This window comes from Ambystoma mexicanum, chromosome 2p, assembly GCF_040938575.1.
Source record: "Ambystoma mexicanum isolate Mex_15411 chromosome 2p, UKY_AmexF1_1, whole genome shotgun sequence".
Lineage (NCBI taxonomy): Eukaryota > Metazoa > Chordata > Amphibia > Caudata > Ambystomatidae > Ambystoma > Ambystoma mexicanum.
Window position 1 is genome coordinate 951747159 of NC_090923.1, and position 19816 is coordinate 951766974.

The 19816-nt window shown below is 46.3% G+C and overlaps 1 protein-coding gene across 3 annotated transcripts in view; it reads left to right on the top strand.

Annotated features, from left to right (window-relative positions):
• The window catches only part of SCYL1 (SCY1 like pseudokinase 1), an 846426-nt gene that overhangs the window by 772762 nt on the left and 53848 nt on the right, over positions 1–19816 (top strand). The window lies entirely within an intron of this gene.

Below are 19816 nucleotides of genomic sequence, written 5' to 3' on the forward strand. Positions count from 1 at the left end.
TCTGATGTATGCCTTGGATCCGCATGCCCAATAATGATCCATAATGACTGCACTTCCATGCACCATCCCTGGAGCATCAAAGACTCGTCCACAGTTCCAATTCCCTCCCATCTTTCTTGTGCCATTATTCCTGAAGCAGAATTTTGGGCTTTCTAGTGGCACTATCTGCAAGGGTCCTCCTCTGTCGTCGACCCATGTCAGTAGTTTTGCAAGTTTCGCCCACAATGGATTGCAGCCATTCTGCATGATGTCAACAGTTTCTTTGTCGAGTCCAGTGATCACCCAGGCTCTGCAAATCACCACTGCGTTTTCCCATCCATCTGGTGACAGCACTGTTCCCCGAATCTGCATTTGGGCTCTATTCTTCCACTTTAGAGCTTCCTCTGGAGTTTTTCCTTGGACATTTAGTCTCGGGTTCACTTCCTATCTTATTCCTGCTCCTTTAACTCCAGGCTTCTCGTACCTGATAACATGATTCCTAGTTGGAGCTCTGTTTCTTATCTTAATGTCTTGAACATAATCATCTTTGTCGGGATAGGCTGTTTCAGTTGCCCATATTAATGAGGCATCACTAGCCATGAAATGGCCTCTGGTCTTGCACATTGCTACGTGTGACAGACAGTGTGCTCTCTGGACATCTATTTCTACAGCTATGAAGATCTTGGATTTCCCCCTGCTTTATGGTAGGAGTGCACAAACAAAGCATTCCCCTTCTGAATTTCGTCTTCCAACTTCCTTCATGTGCTGGTACCAAATATTGTTTCCCAGATCTGCTGTGCTGTCCAGGTAGTAGTTGAGTTCGTTTTCATCTTCATGCATGCTTCTTTTGATTCTTAGTGTATTCCTGTAGTTGGCTATGACTACATCCCTAAATGCATCTGTATGGCTTTTTCTTGCTGGAGGATTCTTAGGCATCTTGGTCCATGGTGCAGGCTTCCTCATCTGCGCCATTTGAGTGGACAAGAGTCTGGCAGCTCTTTCCCTTTCCTCATACATCCTTCTCCTGCTGGTTGCGAATGCCCATACCAACCAGCCTGACATTGGTCCGGTGTATAGTTGTATTGTAGAACTGGTACTTGTCCCTTGCGTTTTAAGATATGTGCTTGGCAATTTTGTCTTTGTTTGCTGTTTCTCTAGCTCTTGGTTTCTTCAGGACTTCAGCTTCTTCCAGCTGTCCTTTTACTTCATCTGTTGTGGGGCTTCTTATAGCATGCACTCTTTTTTTCTCTTCTGCTTTGGTTTGTGGTTCTGCAGTCATTGGCACTAGGCCTATTTCGTGTGCTTTCAGTGTTTGCATGCGTGTGGTTGTCAATAAGCTTTCTTCATTAATTCTTTGCCGACCCTGTCTCCGGCTTTTCTGTTTACCACAAGTGTGTGTTTATCATTGCTAATCACATCCATTTCAAGTTCATTCATTCCTCCATCAGATCCTCTAGGGACTGGAATGACTATATAAGATTTGGGTGCTTTTGTGGGTGTCATGCGTGCATCATTAGGTGGCGTTAATGACAGTAAAACAATAATGAATATGATGCATAGATACATTATGCCTCTGTATGTCAGGTGGCAGCATTTACTTCCAGAGAAGCGTGGTTGTCTCTCCTCCTGCGGGAGGACCAGGTTGCTGCTCTGGACCCCCATCTCGATCATTCGCCAAATGACAAATTTATTGTATTCCCTTAACCAATATCGTCTTTCGAGTTCTGTGTTTTAAGAGTGTCAGGTGCTCCACACATGTCCCCCCTCTTGCGGGTGATGGATTGTCTCTTATTTCAGGATACAGTTCCTTTGCTAGACTATGGAAAAAATCAAATTAAATAACACTTCAGTAAGTTCTTTTACTGTGTATGTTCAAAGTAAGTAAGCTCCCAGTCCACTCCTCGGATTTGCTTCAGTCCTGAGGACACATTGTATGCTGGTCAATATAAAGGATAAGGACAGGATAATGACAAATGCAATTCGTGAAGCCCTTGACACTGCTTCCTAGATCTGTCTCTCGGTGGAAGGTTTTTTAGAATCTCCTCAGATAGGTCTGTTGATGGTTCTAGAGCTCTATTTGTAACACGATTCCATGCAAGAGCATGCCCATATGTGAAACATTAGCTGGATCTCTGATGAATGTGAGGACGTCAACATAGATCGGTCTCCCCACTAGCTCTGGAAAGTCAATGACTAGGCGAAAAAGGACATTGTGAGCCAATCTGCTGTCTTCTAGTGACAGGGACATCCGTCCTGTCTTGCTGAAGTTGCAGGATTGTATGCCTTCTCTTTAATGTACACAATGTCTGCACTGTCGCGTGGAGTGCGACTAGGATACGATTTTATTTAGGAGATGGCTTAGGTGCTCTGTATTTGCTCTGTATTTGCTGGGTCTCGAAGAAACGGGAGTGTATCATTTGTTCTTCCGATAAGAGTTGGACAGTCTTGGATTATGCGAAAGAACAATATGTTGATAAGCTCATTGATTTCCGCCTGTGTTTGAGACATTTGGTTCCTTTTCACTGTACTCGGGGAGTAGGAGAAATTGTTCGGCAATGACAGTGAGCAGTTGTCTTATTGTCTTTTCATTTTCGGGATCTTGAAGAAAGTCAGTAACATTGGTGAGCCTCCCTACCAATGACGGGTATGATCTTGGCACTAGATCAAAATAGGTGACCACATCCTTGGCGATGTCGCTACTGCGGGACGCCATAAGTGATTCCAAATAGTGTCTCAGTATGGAATGATTCGGGATACTGCATTTGCTTCCAATGTAAGTGTCCTTGGTCAAAATTTGGCATATTCTCTTCTCATCAAGGCTTAAGTGTTCCTCAGTCCAAAGTTCAAAGTTCACAGGCTATGTTGTAGCTTATGCGTGCAATTCTTCTTCACCCTGCAACTAGGATGCACAGAGTGTCCGTTTTTATGTCCTTATCCCCTTTTTTGCTTAGAGGAAGTGTCCAATTTAAGCCAACTTGCAAAAAGTTATTTGTCTTTGTCAGGGAAGATGGATGGAACACGTAAACCTTGAACTTGGTCTGGTGTAATATCTCCTTCTGTGCTGCCCTGCACCCTTTTCATCGTCGCTGCAGCTGTTCTGAAATTACAGTAAGGCAAGATGTTATGCAGTTCAGATAGTTTTGCATTTCAGACCCTAAAATTTCTCTTGTTGACTGGGCATCACATCTAGCTCTATCTCGGGGTGTCAAAGGGGTTCACATTCTTCTTCCTGTGGCTCGCTCGTGTGGCGTAAGATGATGGTCGGAACTGGGTTGGTTCCAAAGTGCATACAGTGCCAAAGGAAGGCAGTGCAACCATCCCTTCTTTAGAGAAAGCTTCAACTTGGCTATCCTTTCCTTTAACAAGCCGTTGAGCTTCTCACAGACCCCGTTACCTTGTGGATGGTACGCCGACAAGAACTTGTGCTTTATACCAAGCAGCAAGCTAATCTGTTCAAACATCGTATTAACAAAGTGAGGGCCATTATCTGATCTCATGACCTCGCACACCCCCCACCTGGGGAACACTTCCCTCACAAAATATTTGGCCGCACAGGAAGAGTCTGGGTGTGTACATGGACCTGCCTCAATCCATCTAGAGAATGGACACACCACAACAATTAAGTATCTTTATCTGTTACATACTTGAATCATGTCGACGTAATTGCTGGCCTTGGGATGACTCCTCTCATTACTTTTAATGTGTGCCCAGCCATGAATTGCTGGCAAATTATACAGTTCACTATAAAGAATGCAACATGCTCAGCTAAATTCGGTATGAATCAGTCTTCAGTGAGCGTTGCTGCTAGATTCTCTTTTGTCATGTGCAACGGATAATGTAACTGCTCCAGCGCTATCTTTAATAGGGCTACAGGTATCACTGGTTTACCAGTGCTATCTTGTCGCCACAAGCTGTCTGAGGGGTTTAAAGAAGACCCTCAACGTTTCCAAATATTCTTTTCTTCCTGTGGTGCCTCCCCTTGGAGTTCCATTAGCTGTATTTGCCCCAAATTAATGTAACTTTTAGGTGCAGTTTGTGTAACCATCATTCGCTCGTTGGCGTGGGTAACTTCCACTGCCATGATTATCTCACTTTTGGATGCCATACGTGTGGCTTCCGTGTCTGCTGCTTGATTTCCACGTGAGATAAAATCTGTTCCTTTCATGTGGGCGGCGCATTTCACGACCGATATGCCCACTGGGAGCTGCAGTGCCTTTATCAGCCTATCCAATAAGGCTGTGTGCTGCACTGACGTGCCGTCCGCTCGGAGGTAGCCCCTCCTTTCCCAGCACGCTAAGCCTGCGTGCACTGTTGACGTCACATAGGCGGAGTCACTGTACATCGTTACTTCCTGGTCTGCATGATTCTCAATGGCGAGTATCAACGCCAATAATTCCGCAGCCTGGGCTGAATAGTGAGATGGTATTCGTGTACTAAGAAGCACTCGAAATTCCCCATTTGCTGTGTGTTTCATCACAGCAATGCCAGTATATCTTTGTCACCTTGATCGATTCTTGAAGACCCGTCAATGGAGACGATCTCTCCTTCTGCCAAGGCATTTTCTTTGACCCTGGGGATTTCATGATAGAATTCTTCACAATTTACACAGTCGTGTGTTGGCTCTCCTTCAGTGACTGGCTCTGCTATAAACATAGCTGGGTTCACTATCTTACATCGGACTACCTTAATCGATAGATTTGATATGATCACTTCATAAGCAGAAGCTCTCTGAGATGTCCGTGTGCCCTTTGGTTTCTCTAGAATGGCAAATAGTGAGTGCTCGACGTACAATGTCATTGAGCATCCCATCACAATGTTTGGAGCCTTCTCTATGGCGAACGCTGCAGCAGCTAAACTTTGTCCGCACGGGAAATGACCTCTCATTACTGGGTCCAAATTCCCACTGTAGTATGCCAGAGGCTTGTACCCCAACGTTGTTCTCTGTGCGAGTACTGCTGTAATAACGCTGCCATTCGTGTGTGAAAACAGGTAAAATTCCTACGCATAATTAGGAATCCCTAGAACTGGGGTTGTGCAAATAGCTTTTTTCAGTTCAGAAAATCCTTTCTCCATGGTCTGAGACCATTCAATCTTTTCTTTTGTCACTTGGGCCTTCTTTAGGGCCTGAAGTAAGGGCTTAGAGTAAGAGCTATAGTTGAAGACCCATGCCCTAACATAGTTGCATAGACCTAAAAAACTCTGCATTTGTTATATCGTGTGTGGCTTAGCCGTGTTCAGTATGGCTTCAGCCCTTTCTGGTGTCTCTCTTTCCTTCATGTGAGATCAGCTGGCCTATGTACAGCACTTCTTGTTGACAATATTGTAACTTTTCCTTGTCAACCTTCTATCCTTTCTCAGCCAGTATAGTTAATAGCTGAACAGAATTGTGCCTGCATTGCTCTTCTGTGGTGCTGCAAATTAAGATGTCATCCACGTATTGCAGGACGACACTTTCTAATGCAATATTTCTCAAGTCCATCTGCAGGACTCTGTTGAAAATAGGAGACTCACAGTACCCCTGTGGCAGCCTCGTGCTTTTCAGACACATCTGTCTGAACGTGAATGACGTCAGATCCTGTGAGTCACGGTGCAACGGGATTGAGAAAAATGCATTTTTCAAGTCCATCCCCGTGAAATATTCTACCTTAACGGTATATTACATAGAATTGTAGACGGGTTAGGGACTAGATGGAACTCGGCCTCAACAATATCATTAATTGGGCGTAAATCCTGGATTAGCCTCCAAGACCCCCCTTTACTTTTTTCACAGGGTAAACTGACGTATTGCATGACGACTCTGACGTCACTAAGATGCCTTGCTCTATCATAGCCGAAACGGTCTTTAAAATCCCTTCATCTGCCTCTCTGGACATGGGATATTGTCGTGCTCTTGGGAGGATTGCTCCTGGTTTCAGTTTAATCTTCACTTCTCCAACCCCCCCCCCTTCAAGAGGCCTACGTCATAGGGTCCTGTAGTCCATATTGAGACAGGCACTCGTCATCAAAATATTCAGGACGGCTTTGTGCCAACATCATTCTCTGAGGTACTTATCTTTTGATCCTTCTCACCCAAAAGGTGAGACTCACTTCCACCATTGTCTCTCCCATATCTGCTTGTTCTTCAAACAGATCGCCATCGGTGACGTCAGTCAATCGATATCCTCCTTCAATGGCAATTATTGCGCACCATTGTCGGCCCTCGTCATCATAACCGTCAATCAAAGCCACTCTCCCTCGCACTGCAGCTTTGTGTATCATCAAGGGAAATACTTGTCCCTCCTCCTCGTGCATCGGTATTCTTGGTCTAAATAAGAGCTCATCTAGGGTTCTCATGATTCTGTCTGCAAGGCCTGGCAATCTTGTCATTAGCACACGCATCACATATGCGTCTATTTCGGGCTCCAATGGTATAGCCCTCATATGCTCTTATCATTTCTCATACGTTTGAATAGTGCATTCCTAGAGTTGAGCATACTATTCCCTCTTCCGTGAGCGAGATTTTCATGTTTAACTTTGTCATTAAATCTCTCCCCAAAATGTTTACTGGGGTCTGACGTGAATATAGTAAAGGCACGTTCATCTGACATTCTCCTATGGAGACTGGAAGTGCATGTGTGAAAGGAACACGACTGGTAGCTCCTGTAAAACTCTGAGTATCTATGGCCTCGCCGGACACGGAAAACTTGCCTTCACGCATGCACGAGCGTGTTGCACCTGTATCAACTAGGAAAGAATATTCTTAATCCCTTATAACAACATCCACCCTAGGTTCCCTGTGAGGGTCTGGTATCACTGATAGGATAGAACACATCAGGGTTCCCATTGAACTGTCCTAGTCCATATACAATTTTGGCCTACTGTGTGCTGATGGATTTCCCCCATTCCCATTGTTACCTCCCATTCCAAGGTTCGGGGTCTGCCCTGTGCTCATCGTCTGTGATAACTGCAACAGTGCCTGTTGGGATTGCCCTTGTGGGAAATGTCCTATGCTCTGAGGTTGCACGCCTTGTTGCACTCCTGGCTCTTGTTGTTGCACTGTGTGATTCTGTGCAACACCCTGCTGTAAAACTGCAGGTGTATTCGCCATCCCTGCTCCTGTTCGCTGGCCGTTTTGCATCATGCCTTGGTTTCTGCATGTGCAAGCTAAGTGCCCGTCATTCCACACAACCAACATACTGGCGGTGGTTGGATCATTTGTTCATTTGACATATCTTGATTACCATTTTGCATATTCTGGAACCCTCCTTGATTATTTTGGAAACCTCCCTGATTACTCTGCCATCCTCGTCCCCTAAATCCTCTCCCCCTGGGATACAACCCAGTACTGCTTTGATTATTCTGCTGTGGATTAGTCACCTGCTGCATGCTCGATTCAGCTGCGCTAGTTCTCATGGCTCCCTAAAGAGCATATTTTGACAATTTCTTTTGCACCAATTTCACCTCTTCACCCTTGCGTGCAGCTTCTTTTTTGCAATTCTTTTCTTTTCTTGCAGCAGATTACAATAGTGTGCAATGGTCATCTGTATTTCGGCCCAAGGTTTGGCCTCAATTCCCACCAATTTCTTGAGTTGTTTCTGCACCGGCTCTGGCAGCCCTTGGCACAATATATGGTAAAACACACGTACAGATTTCGTCCAAGATTCATGAGTCTCGAGCACCCATGTGTCTTGAAAATTCTGTATATAAATTAACGGGTCCTCAAACTCCTCCATTTTTCGTGTCATTATAGCTCCCATATTGGAAGTATCTGGATAAAGCACTCGTAGCGCTTTCCATATTGTGGTACTACAAATGTTGAATGGAGCTCTGTAATGCGCGGTATTAATCGTGGTTACACCAGGGTAGCCTGCTCGTGCCCACACATCATCTGCTCTCTCAACCAATTATGGCGATTAGGAGACACTTAATGTCCCCTATAGCTAACGTGTTTCCTCCTGTCATTTTTTCTAACTCATGTATCCACTTTCCGGCTCCCGATGTCAGCATTGGAAGCTTGTTTTTGAAATGTTCTCGATCCATTTGTGGCCATGGAATATATTGCGGTCTTACTCCCTCTTTCTCGGGCAATAGAAATTGAGATGCATAGCCCTCTCTCTCTTTTCTCATTCTTCTCCTGTCTATTGTAGGGGTGATATTCCCGCATCGACGTCTGCCTGGCAATGTCCTGAGCCTGTCTTTATAGGGCGCTGAGGACACCCCCCTCTGGCCATGTGATACTTCTTCATGTCGGTCAGACTGCGTTGCTGACTCTTATGCCCTCGGTGCAGACTCGCTAGTGTTTGACCATCTTATTCCTTTTTCCCTTGGGAGTCGTCTTTCGCTCCGTCTCTCTTCCTCCCTTTCTGAGTCGGACATTGTCTGTCCCCCACTAGTGCCACTTCTTGTGTCCTCCTTACTCCTACTTATTTGTAGTCTATCCAGGAATAGGTCTCTAGTCCCACTACTTCGGGAGACATCCTCAGTGTCGTACAGCTGAGTGCTCTCCAGGTGCTTGTCTTCCCCCTCCCCTTGGGGTGTTTGTTCTAATCCCATTTCATCATATATTCTATCGATCGTTTCGCTGATGCTTCTAGTGTCGAAATCATCTTCCATATTTGCCCTAGACGTGCCTTGTACTGAATCATACGCAGGAAAGAATTTGTCTATATCTTCCCAATCTACTACTGGATCAGGTTTTTTAACCTCTCTCCCCAGATATTCAAGATTGCATGCTTTCTGTCTCCGCTTACTTTCTATGTCGTCATCGAATTCTCTGCGCTTCCTCACCTCTTCTCCCTTTTTCTTTTCATTTCTACATTCATCTGCCCTTCGAATGTCCTCATCTCTTCGTCTCTTTATTCTTTTCTCGCGTATCCTTTGCTCTTCCTCTAACCTTTGCTGTTCCTGTCTGTCTTGATTATTGTCTGCTCTTGGTTTGCGATCGAGCTATCTTTCTTGGACTTTGTGATATAGCTGTTCTCTTTCCCCTTTTTCTGTGCCTCATCTGACCTCTCCTTTTACTTTGCGTCATCAATGCCTTTGCCATCGTTTCAGTAAAATTTGCCCTCCCATCCATTCGTTTTTTGTGAATGCTATCTCATCAGTTCTGTCATTTCCCTTCCATCTCTTCCCTTCTCTCTCTTTCCTTCTCTCTCTTTGTCGAGAGATGCACTTGTCTGTGTCTGATCTCTTCTTTCGTCATTGTGTCTCCCCTTGTCCCGTGGGACTGTGGAGGTAAAATTCTTATCCTTATCTTTCCCTTGATTTTCATCACTACTTTGCGTAGGTGACTCATATGCCGGGTTGCTGTACCCTGTGGCTGCTTTAAGCTCTCTGTGGGTATAATCCCTTGTCCTTATTTTCTTCAACTTTTGTTTCGGATGGGGCAGGTGGCGCGGTAGGCGTCTCACCCCCCTCTGTGCATACATTTATTATCCAATCTACTGACGGCTCCTTTTCCTTTCCCTGTTTATACATTTTCCAAAGCTCCAGAAGAGCCAGGCGTTTGTCTAGCTTCTTGCCCGTGTATGTGGCATGCAAATATGTCACCATGTGCTGCAAGACGGCTTTAAATAAGGACCCCCCTTGTGGCCATGGCATAAACATCTTGTCAATCGTGTCATATTTTCCATTCTTAAATCTGTTCCCTTTCCTCTTATATAACACTTGTCAATACTTTCATGTGGCTTGAACAGTTCCAACAATATGAGCGAGCACCAAACGCTGCAAGCTCCAATTCAAATTATCCACAAAATTTTACACCTTCTAATTTACTCAAACATCAATTCGAATGCGATTTTATCTCAGCTGTTAAATTGCGTAAAATTGAAATCCGTTTTCACAAAGAAAATTTTCGGTGTATGACATCACAACAAAAAACATGTAAGACAGACATGATGAACACCAGCTGTTCACAGTTATCTCTGCCTCAAATCATTACCCCTTCATGGAGTCTAAACGTACCCCTTTCATGACGTCTTTAACCGTCGTGGTAGTCTAATAATTTCCCCTTTAGCTGGGACTTTGGGTACGCGTTTCTTCTAGCCCCTTGTATGAAAAGCGTAGGAATAAGGCGAATCCTCTCACTTCTCGGGCGTCCTCCCTGGTAACCTTTATTTACTTAATTATTCTCGAGTCATTATCCATATATATATATATATATTTCTGAGGCTTGTGGAATCTGCTTAGATCACATGCTGTGCATAGGCCAACATCTAGTGGAAGCTGCGGAGTATTACAGTTTGTTTTTCGAAACTCGAAAATGGGCGTCGACACAGGGCGTGCCAGTAATACTATCCCTAGTGTGACGTCCACTGTACCCAAGATCCCTCACGCATCTAGGATCCTCAGATTGTTTTTTTCCGCCATACTGGTCGGAAGCATTTTGCGGGGTCCCCTGGCCTTAGCCTTTCTTTTGCTAAAATATTAATTTATTTACATCCTTCCCCATCCCAACGTCGAACTTCGACACTCGACGCCAGCTGGAGAAGAAATCGACCGTCGGCTGCTGCACGACGGATTTGGGCCTCGGAAGGCCTCTGGCCTCGGCCCGGGCCTTGGAAGGCCTCTGGCCTCGGCCCTGCAAGTAGGGAGAATGGGGGGTTGGACACTTAAGGACCGTTCGACGAAGCGTTGGGCCCACCACGCCAGCCAGGCGGCCATGGCAGCGTAGGGCGCCTTCAGCGACGGCAGCGACACCGTACTTTCGGACGGCGAGGGCATTACGGCGTCGAAAGACAGCCGAGCGCAGGTCCCCGACCTCGGAAGGTCGTCCGGCAGGGCGGCTATGGGGAAGACCCCCGGCCACACAAGCGCTTCACACACCACACACACTAAACACACGAAGTCCAACCGAGTCTCGACGACGTCGAGTTCTCGGAAAGAGGCACAAACAGAACGGTCCGATTCAGTGTCCTCTGGGTGTTCTCGATCGAGATCGCCGCATGACTCCAGGCAATCATCCACTCTTGCCAAGAGTGCCTCGCTCCCTAGGCTAACAGAAGTTCGATCGTCGGAGGATGAAGACGACTTCCACCCCCAGGCCGCGCTCCAGGAGTCGGAGCCCGCAGACAAGATCAGCGAGGCCCCACGCTCGAAGGACAGGGACTCTACCCCCGATCCTCGACGCCAGGCGTCGAAAACCTCCGGAGCCACAAAAGGACAGGGAAAACACTTTTCCACTCACGGGGAGGGGGGAAAACAGCAGAAGAAGCAGCCTTTGCACTCTTCCACACCTGTGAAACACGCCACTCCCCCTAAACAGACAGACAAGACCAGGTCTGCTGATATGTCTAAAACCAGCAAATCTACTCAAGATAAATCCCCGAGACTTGCTGAGAGTCATTCCCAGTTCCAAAGAATGGTCGAGTGAAGACATAGATAGGGTCATGTCAAGGATGTCTTCTTTGGCTGACTTTTACGATAAAAATCCAGACCATTTCCTTTCGTATGATCCACAAGGGGCGACACCCTCGGGCTCTAACGATCCTATCCCCCCGAGTAAGAAGCCCCGGTTTGAGACACCGATGAGGTCTACAGACCCCTTCGAGGTACAACCATACTCACGACCATACTCACTGTATCAAGGAGAGGCTTCCTTTGGTGAGGACCAAGAATTTGGCATGGTAGAAGAGCAAACCGGGACGGGCTACTATGGGGATGAGGACCAAGAAGAGGAAGAGGAAGACCCTGAAACCTACAGAGTAGATTCCCCGGTAGAAAACGAAGCCCCGGTTACCGACTCCCCTGTCGATAACCAACCCCTCCTAAACGAGGTTTTCGCACGTGCAGCAGAACATTTCCATATTGACACCCACGGTATCCAGGAGGAGAGGGACTTCGCCGAGGAGTTAGTGGGAGAAAGGAGGCCTGTTGCCCAGACCATCCCTATCCTTAAGTCCATTCAGCGAAGAATAGACCCGTCCCTGGTGAACCCGAAGCTCACCAGAGCAGTCAATCCCAGGGTTGAAAAACTTTTCAGGGCAGCCCAGTCTGACCCTCTCTATATAAGAGGACATCTGAAGCCAGACTCCCTAGTTGTCACTAACACTCGTAAGAGGGCTGGAACACCCTTGTCATCGTCCGAAGCTCCTCCAGACAAGGAGAGCAAAAAACTATATGGTTTCGGCAGGAAGGTAGCCTCAACGTCCACCTACCAAGCAAGGATATCAAACTCCACCACCCTGTTGGCCAGCTACAACTGCCATCAGTGGGAAGAAGTCACGGCACTCATAGCCTCTGCTCCGGAACCTTTAAAGGGCCAGTTAGCTCGGATTTCCGCAGAGGGTAGAGCCGTGTCTGGTTGCATTTTGAAAGCAACCTTTGACGCCGCGGACAACGCAGGCAGATTGATAGCAGAAGGCACTGTTATCAAGAGACATGCGTGGTTACGGCAGTCTGGTTTTAAGGCAGAAACCCAGGCATCATTGTTGGACAAACCGGTGGAAGCCGATTTGTTGTTTGGTAAGGCGGTCGAGGACGCACTGAAGAATGCCAAGGACGAATACGAGACACTCAAGTCCCTTGGCCAGTTAACGAATAAACCCCCTTACCAGAGAGGGAATAGTAATTTTCGTCGCCCACGTGGCCAAAATTCCCAGAGAGGATCTAACTACTCCCAGGGGCAGGGTACACAGTGGAACAACAGCCAACAGTCTACCCAGGGTTACGGCAGGGGTAATAGGAGAGGTCGTGGTAAAGGCAGAGGCAGCCCCAGCAAAGGAGGCGGCACGCCTCCACCAAAGCAGTGACGCTCAGTTCAGGGTCCCTTCTCACGCAACCCCAGTAGGGGGACACATTTCCAACTTCACCCAGGCTTGGGAAGGGATCACATCAGACAGATGGGTGCTGTCAACAGTATCCACAGGGTACTGTATAGAACTACTGCAGCGTCCCCGGAACCATCCTCCACGACAAAGAGTACACTCTTTAGAACATCAGAAGATTCTCCTCGAGGAGATCGCCATTCTGCTAGAAAAGGACACGATAGAACTCCTCCCGGGACACCAGGTAAACAAGGGTATTTATTCAACTTACTTCCTTGTGCCAAAAAAAGATTTGACAATGCGCCCAGTATTGGACTTATGGCCTGCCAACAAGTATGTCAAGCCCCAAAAGTTTCGTATGACTACGCTACAAGAGGTAATCCCCCTCCTAAAAAAGGGGGATTACATGGCAACCTTGGATATGAAAGATGCCTATTTTCATATTTCCATGTTCCCAGCGCACAGAAGGTACTTGCGCTTAAAGGTGGACAGTCGGCACTATCAATTCACGCTACTGCCCTTCGGGATAGCTTCAGCACCAAGGGTATTCACCAAGGTACTGGCGGTGGCGGCTGCACACCTTCGCAGGGAGGCAATCCCGGTGTACCCTTATCTGGACGACTGGCTCATAACGGGGGAAACCCCAGTAATTTGCAGGACAAACATTCAAAGGAATATCGACTTCCTCCACGAATTAGGCTTCTCAATCAACGAGAAAAAGTCAAGCCTGGTGCCAAGCACCTCCAAACAGTTCCTAGGAGCAATCCTAGATACTCAAGAGGGGTTGACATTTCCTTCAGAGGAAAGAATTCGGAATATACTACTGCAAATTCCGCAATATCAGTCCGGTCACCAAATAACGGTACGCAAAGCAATGCGTTTACTGGGCATGATGGCGTCATGTATTTACCTGGTCCCCCACGCGCGCCTGCGTCCCATGCAGGAATGGTTGGCGAAACAGTGGTCTCAGGCAAGTGGTCAGTGGGACGATCTAGTGGTCATTTCGCCAACACTAGTACAAAGCCTTCACTGGTGGACAAGAGAGAATCTTGCACAGGGAAAACGCTTTTACGATCCCGAAGTTCAGGCATTAGTCACTACCGATGCATGTCTGACGGGGTGGGGAGCTCACCATCTCCACCACACAGCTCAGGGTCTCTGGTCTCCCTCAGTGGCCAAGAACCACATCAACCTGCTAGAGCTTCTGGCAGTATTCAGAGCGCTTCAAGCGTTCGAGCCCCACCTACTAAACCTATCAGTGCAAATCCAGACGGACAGCACAACAGCCATGTTCTACCTGAACAAGCAAGGAGGTACTTGTTCGCCAAATCTGTCCAAGCTTGCCCAGAAAATCTGGATATGGGCACTCGGACGGAACATCTTCCTGTCATCACAACATGTTCCAGGGGAGCTCAATGCCCTAGCGGATGCTCTGAGCAGAGACTCCCTCCCAGAGGAACACGAATGGGTTCTACACAGAGAGGTCGTAGAAAATATCTTCTCTCAGTGGGGTTTCCCCACTATAGACTTATTCGCCACAAGCGAAAACAGACAATGCCCAGGATTTGCATCCAGGTTCCCCCAACCAGACTCCCAAGGGAACGCCCTGTGGATGAACTGGTCAGGGATGTTTGCGTACGCTTTTCCACCAACTCCTCTCATCAGGAAGGTGGTGAACAAGATGAACAGAGAGTCGATGACGCTCGTCCTAGTTGCTCCCATGTGGGCAAGACAACCGTGGTTCCCACACCTACGCAGGATGGCGGTGTGCGAGCCCATCAAACTTCCAGCCTGGTACAACCTACTGTCCCAGCACCAAGGTCAAACAGTGCATCAGCAACCCAACTCAATGAACCTGGCAGCATGGCTCCTAAGGTCATAGAGTTTGGACATCTCAATTTACCACAGAGGTGTATGGACATCCTAAAGGAATCTAGGAAACAAAACACAGGGCACTGTTACTTTGACAAGTGGAAGAGATTCGTTATCTGGTGCCAGAGTAGACAAATCAACCCAGTTGATTGCACTCCTTCCACTATTGTTATATACAAGCTCCACCTGCTAGACGCAGGATTGGTTTTTAACTCACTGAAAGTACACCTGGCAGCCCTGTCGGCATACACCACTTCCCATAACAAGGTCTCGTCGTGGAAAGTACCATTAGTTAAAGCCTTCATGGAAGGAGTAAAGAGACTTCACCCTCCTATTTCAAATCCACCACCAGGGTGGGACCTTAATGTGGTGCTATCTAAGCTCATGGGACCCCCTTTCGAGCCCATGCATAAAAGCAGTCTCAAACACCTGACTTATAAAACGGCCTTTTTAGTAGCTATTACTTCTATAAGAAGGGTCAGTGAAATTCAGGCTCTGTCAGTGCAGGATCTCTTCTTTACTGTCCATAAAGACAAACTGGTTTTACGCACACACCCTAGGTTCTCACCTAAGTTTATATCTAAATTCCACGTAAACCAGTCCATCGAGCTTCCGGCTTTCTTCCAGGACCCTCAAAGCTCAGCTGAGGTGAAACTACACACCCTAGATGTGCGTAGGGCGGTCCTCTACTATGTAAATAAAACCAGACCGCTAAGAAAAACAGATCAACTGTTTGTCTCCGTAGCTACAGGCAGAGAGGGGGATCGCGTCTCTAAAGGTGCCATCTCGAAGTGGATTATTAACTGCATCCAGCTGTATTACTCACTCTCTGAAAGAACTCTGCCTTTCACGCCAAGAGCCCACTCTACAAGAGGCATTGGGGCAACTCTGGCCTTCATTGCAAATGTACCCCTTGACACCATTTGCAAAGCAGCTACTTGGAGCTCTATTCACACGTTTACTCAGCATTACTGCATTGACACCCATTCCAAGGCAGATACACAAGTGATACAAGCGGTTCTAAGACACTTATTTGCTCATGACCCTTCTCACATCCCACCTCCTTCAGGTACTGCTCGCTAAGGCCGACATCTAGTGGAATCTGCTTAGATCACATGCTGTGCATAGATTAATATGCACAGCATGTGATCTAAGCAGATTCCACAAGCCTCAGAAGGGATACATTACTCACCGTAATCGTATTTCTGATGCTTGTATCTGCTTAGATTCACATGCGACCCACCCTTCCTCCCCTCTGAGAGAAGGTGCATGGTTGCTTGTAGTCTTACCTTTCTGTCTATCTGCTTGGATTATCTGTACTCACGCTACTCCTCATGTCAGAAAAAATACAATCTGAGGATCCTAGACGCGTGAGGGATCTTGGGTACAGTGGACGTCACACTAGGGATAGTATTACTGGCACGCCCTGTGTCTACGGCCATTTTCGAGTTTCGAAAAACAAACTGTAATACTCTGCAGCTTCCACTAGATGTCGGCCTATGCACAGCATGTGAATCTAAGCAGATACAAGCATCCGAAATACGATTACGGTGAGTAATGTATCATATATATATATATATATATATGTATCATATATATATATATATATATATATATATATATATATATATATATATATATATATATATATATAATCTTCTCTACTTCTAAAACTTCTAACTATATTTAGTTTTCCCACCTCCCTCCGTTACCTTTTCCCTTTACTTGTTCTAAAGCATGCACTTTTGCCAGAACATTTAGTCTTTTTCACTCACCGTTCGCATTGTTCCTCTCTGGGCCTTCGGGATCACCTTCTTCGTTACCGCCTTCTTCGGTGTTTCGAGAGCTCAGCTGCCGTAGGAATGGGAAGGGATATAAGGGGAACACGGGTCCCTTCAGGCCCTGGTCTGCAGTTTTTCTTATACTACCACTGTCTGCGGGGAGCTTCACGGTCTACTCAGCCGAATGGCAAAGGACTCGTGATATTGCCAAAGACCTAGAGTTACTTTATGTTTCCAGGGAAGATGGATGGAACACGTAAACCTTGAACTTGGTCTGGTGTAATATCTCCTTCTGTGCTGCCCTGCACCCTTTTCGTCGTCGCTGCAGCTGGTCTGAAATTACAGTAAGGCAAGATGTTATGCAGTTCAGATAGTTTAAGACGGTCAATGGGTGTCTTATTCTAATCACTAATCGATAACCATCCGATCTCTGCTACCAAGTGTACTCCGGAGACCCCCGGCTGGCCCATAGAGCCGAGGTTTGCTCCGAAGTACTTTAAGAAGAGATAGCTGCACCCTTGAAATGGATGGGGGTGCAGATGTGTTACTCCAACACCAATCGATAAGGACAACTCAATGGTTTGGCAAAGGGAGTCCGTTTAATGACAAGTACAAAAAACGGGGAGTCATGGAAATCAGCAGTGACGCGTTAGTCCTTCTCGCTTCAACTCCAACAAACTTCATAAAAATCATAGCATTTATACTGAAAACTCGTCATAATTGACGTGTAACACTCAAAAGTTAATGTGCAATTCTTTTGGTTAGGAAAAGGTAACTGTAATATAGGTACTATATCTGTATATGGTAACGGAGTGAGGGGATTGGGTAAACACTGTCAGGTGGGTGTCTAAGCCCTTCCTTCAAAAATGACTATTGTAGACGTCACTAAAAGTATGACATCCCATTGGTTCTACTAACTACAGGACCCTAGATTATTTGGTCCATTGTGATTGGGTTGGCACCAACCCCATGTATGAATTTCCACTTTGCTTAGCAGCACGCAGAACAGTCATCCAGTTGCAAGGTGCTCCTTAGTTACCCGGCCTTCCTCCAATTAAGGTTAGAATCAATCATCACTTCAGCAACTATGTGTCAATTATTTTACTGTGGGTGGCCTCGAAACTGCATCTTCTGTCTGGAAAAGTTCTGATATCTCTGCCTGGGCAGATGCCAAGCGTAAGTGTGAACCCGTGCTGCTTCTCCCTCGGCTGGTCACGTGCTACCCACACCGTGAATTTGTCTAGTTTCTCTCAATTTGTACATTTAATTCTTATTCAGCTTGCCACCTGCCTACACCTCCTTATCAGAGACAGGATATTCTGTTCTTAAGTTTTAATTATATGTATCTACTGTTCGTTCCTTCTATTGGTATGACCTTGGCTCTCCTGGCACGAGTTTCATCTGCTGAGTTTCGATTCAGCTGTCTCTTCTCGTTTTGCTAGAATATGAATCTTGTCTTGTTTGGCCTCTAGTAACCTGAGTTGGTTCTGCTTTTCGTGCAAAGTGGAATCGCACTTATAATACTTGTGCTTTGTTTTGAGGTAGATTATGTATAATGGCGCTTGCCGCACTATTCTACTACTTAGCATAGCAAGCTGTGCTGTTTTCTCAGCTTTCTTGCGGTATCAAGCATATTTACAGGTGTTAGCTGGTTGAATATCTCCATCCTGCTTACAGCTTAAGCTTATTTGTATTTCAACATCTTTCTCCCCTTTTAGGTTCACAATATCTTTATTCATGGCGTTTTGTCTCTGTGTGTCATTCTCAGGTCGTCATTTCTTCTATCTGTGAGTCTGTCCAAGCCCTCATGACGTCACCATTCGTCTTCCATTTAGGCCTTTTTGGTCTCCTCCGGGACAGTACTGAGGCAATCTTCATTTCGTCCATTTGCTGGTAGGGTTTTCTCAATGCATACCTTACCGTCTATGGCTTTCTGGGTATTGGGACATCAATGGGTGCTGCTCTTCTGATAGGTACTGAGCAGAGCCCTACTGCAGCTCTCTGCTAATTTATTTGCTCATCATACGTCACATACCTTGGTGTGAACGTTCCTGGTACTTCAACATGGGTGACTGGAGTGCAGGCTTTATTCGGGACCTCCTCTACACTTGGGTTTCGCAAATCTGCTCTTGCCTGGATTGACTTCTATCTGGGAAGTCAATCCTTTAAAATCTCCTGGAACTCACAAACCTCTGACCTCATCCCTGTCGCTGTCCCCCAAGGATCAGTCCTTCGATCTCTGCTCTTTATTCTCTATACCTCTGCCCTAGAAGGACCTCTCATCCTTTAGCTTTTCCCATCATCTTTTTGCTGATGACACTCATATATTTTTCTCCTTTTCCTCCTTCACCCCAGCTATCTCAGAACGGTTTACAAATTCTTACTGCTATTTGTTGCTGCCTCATGCTGAATTCTGAAGTTATCTTTCTCCTGGCTTCAAATGCCATCCCTACCTTCCCCTCTCATCCCCTTTCTGCCTAACCAAAATGTTGGAGGTAATTGCGCTGCCGTACTGCCAACAATTGGTGGAATTACTGCTGGCTGAATCACCACCCTCAGCAATTCCACCAAAATCCCCCTGGAGTCTCATGGTAATTCTGCCGGGCCAAGTGACGGTAATGGTAAATCCGTTTGAGACACACACACACACACACACACACACACTCACTCACTCACTCTTCTACCTACCGACTATATACTGTTTGGTACACCATGCACAACCACTCTCTTGTTAAGTTTCTTCTGCTAGTCTACAAAGCTATTAGTGGTCTTGCTCATCAGTCCATTTCTGATTGTATCCCATTTTACTCACAATCTCGTTCTCTCCGATCCTCCTCTGCACTCAACCTCGCTGTCCCATACCCTCCATGTGCCTCCTCCCCCTTCTGCACTTTCTCCCTAACCGCCCTGATCCACTGGAACCCACTGCCCATAACAATTAATGTAAGCCCAAACATGGAACTCTTCAAAGCTTGGGTTGAACTTCTCTTGCTTGTGAAAGCTGGAGCTTCCCCTGCCCTCTTACCCCCAACCCCATCCTCCCTAGCTGACACCACCACTCCATCCAGTGACGCTTAATAATTTAATTTTGTATACTTCTATAGTTCTCTTTAGTTTGAAGCACTTGACCCCTTAGGTTTGTTACCTTTGTAAGACACCAATTTTCTTATATATATTTTTTCTGTTTGTCTTGTCTCTGGTATTTGTCCCACTATTTTGTACACTGATATAAACTGGCTCACCACTTATTTAATCTGTGTGTTATTGTACAGACACCTTTCTTGGGAATGCCTCCGACATCTGTAAATGTTATTGTAAGTAATTTCTGTTTGCAATTGACTTCCCTGGGATACAAATAAATACAAATAAAAGAAATACAAACTAGTGCTTGCTCCAGCCCTGAGCATGGCTCATCTGAAAGCGGATCCTCTGCTTTCTAAT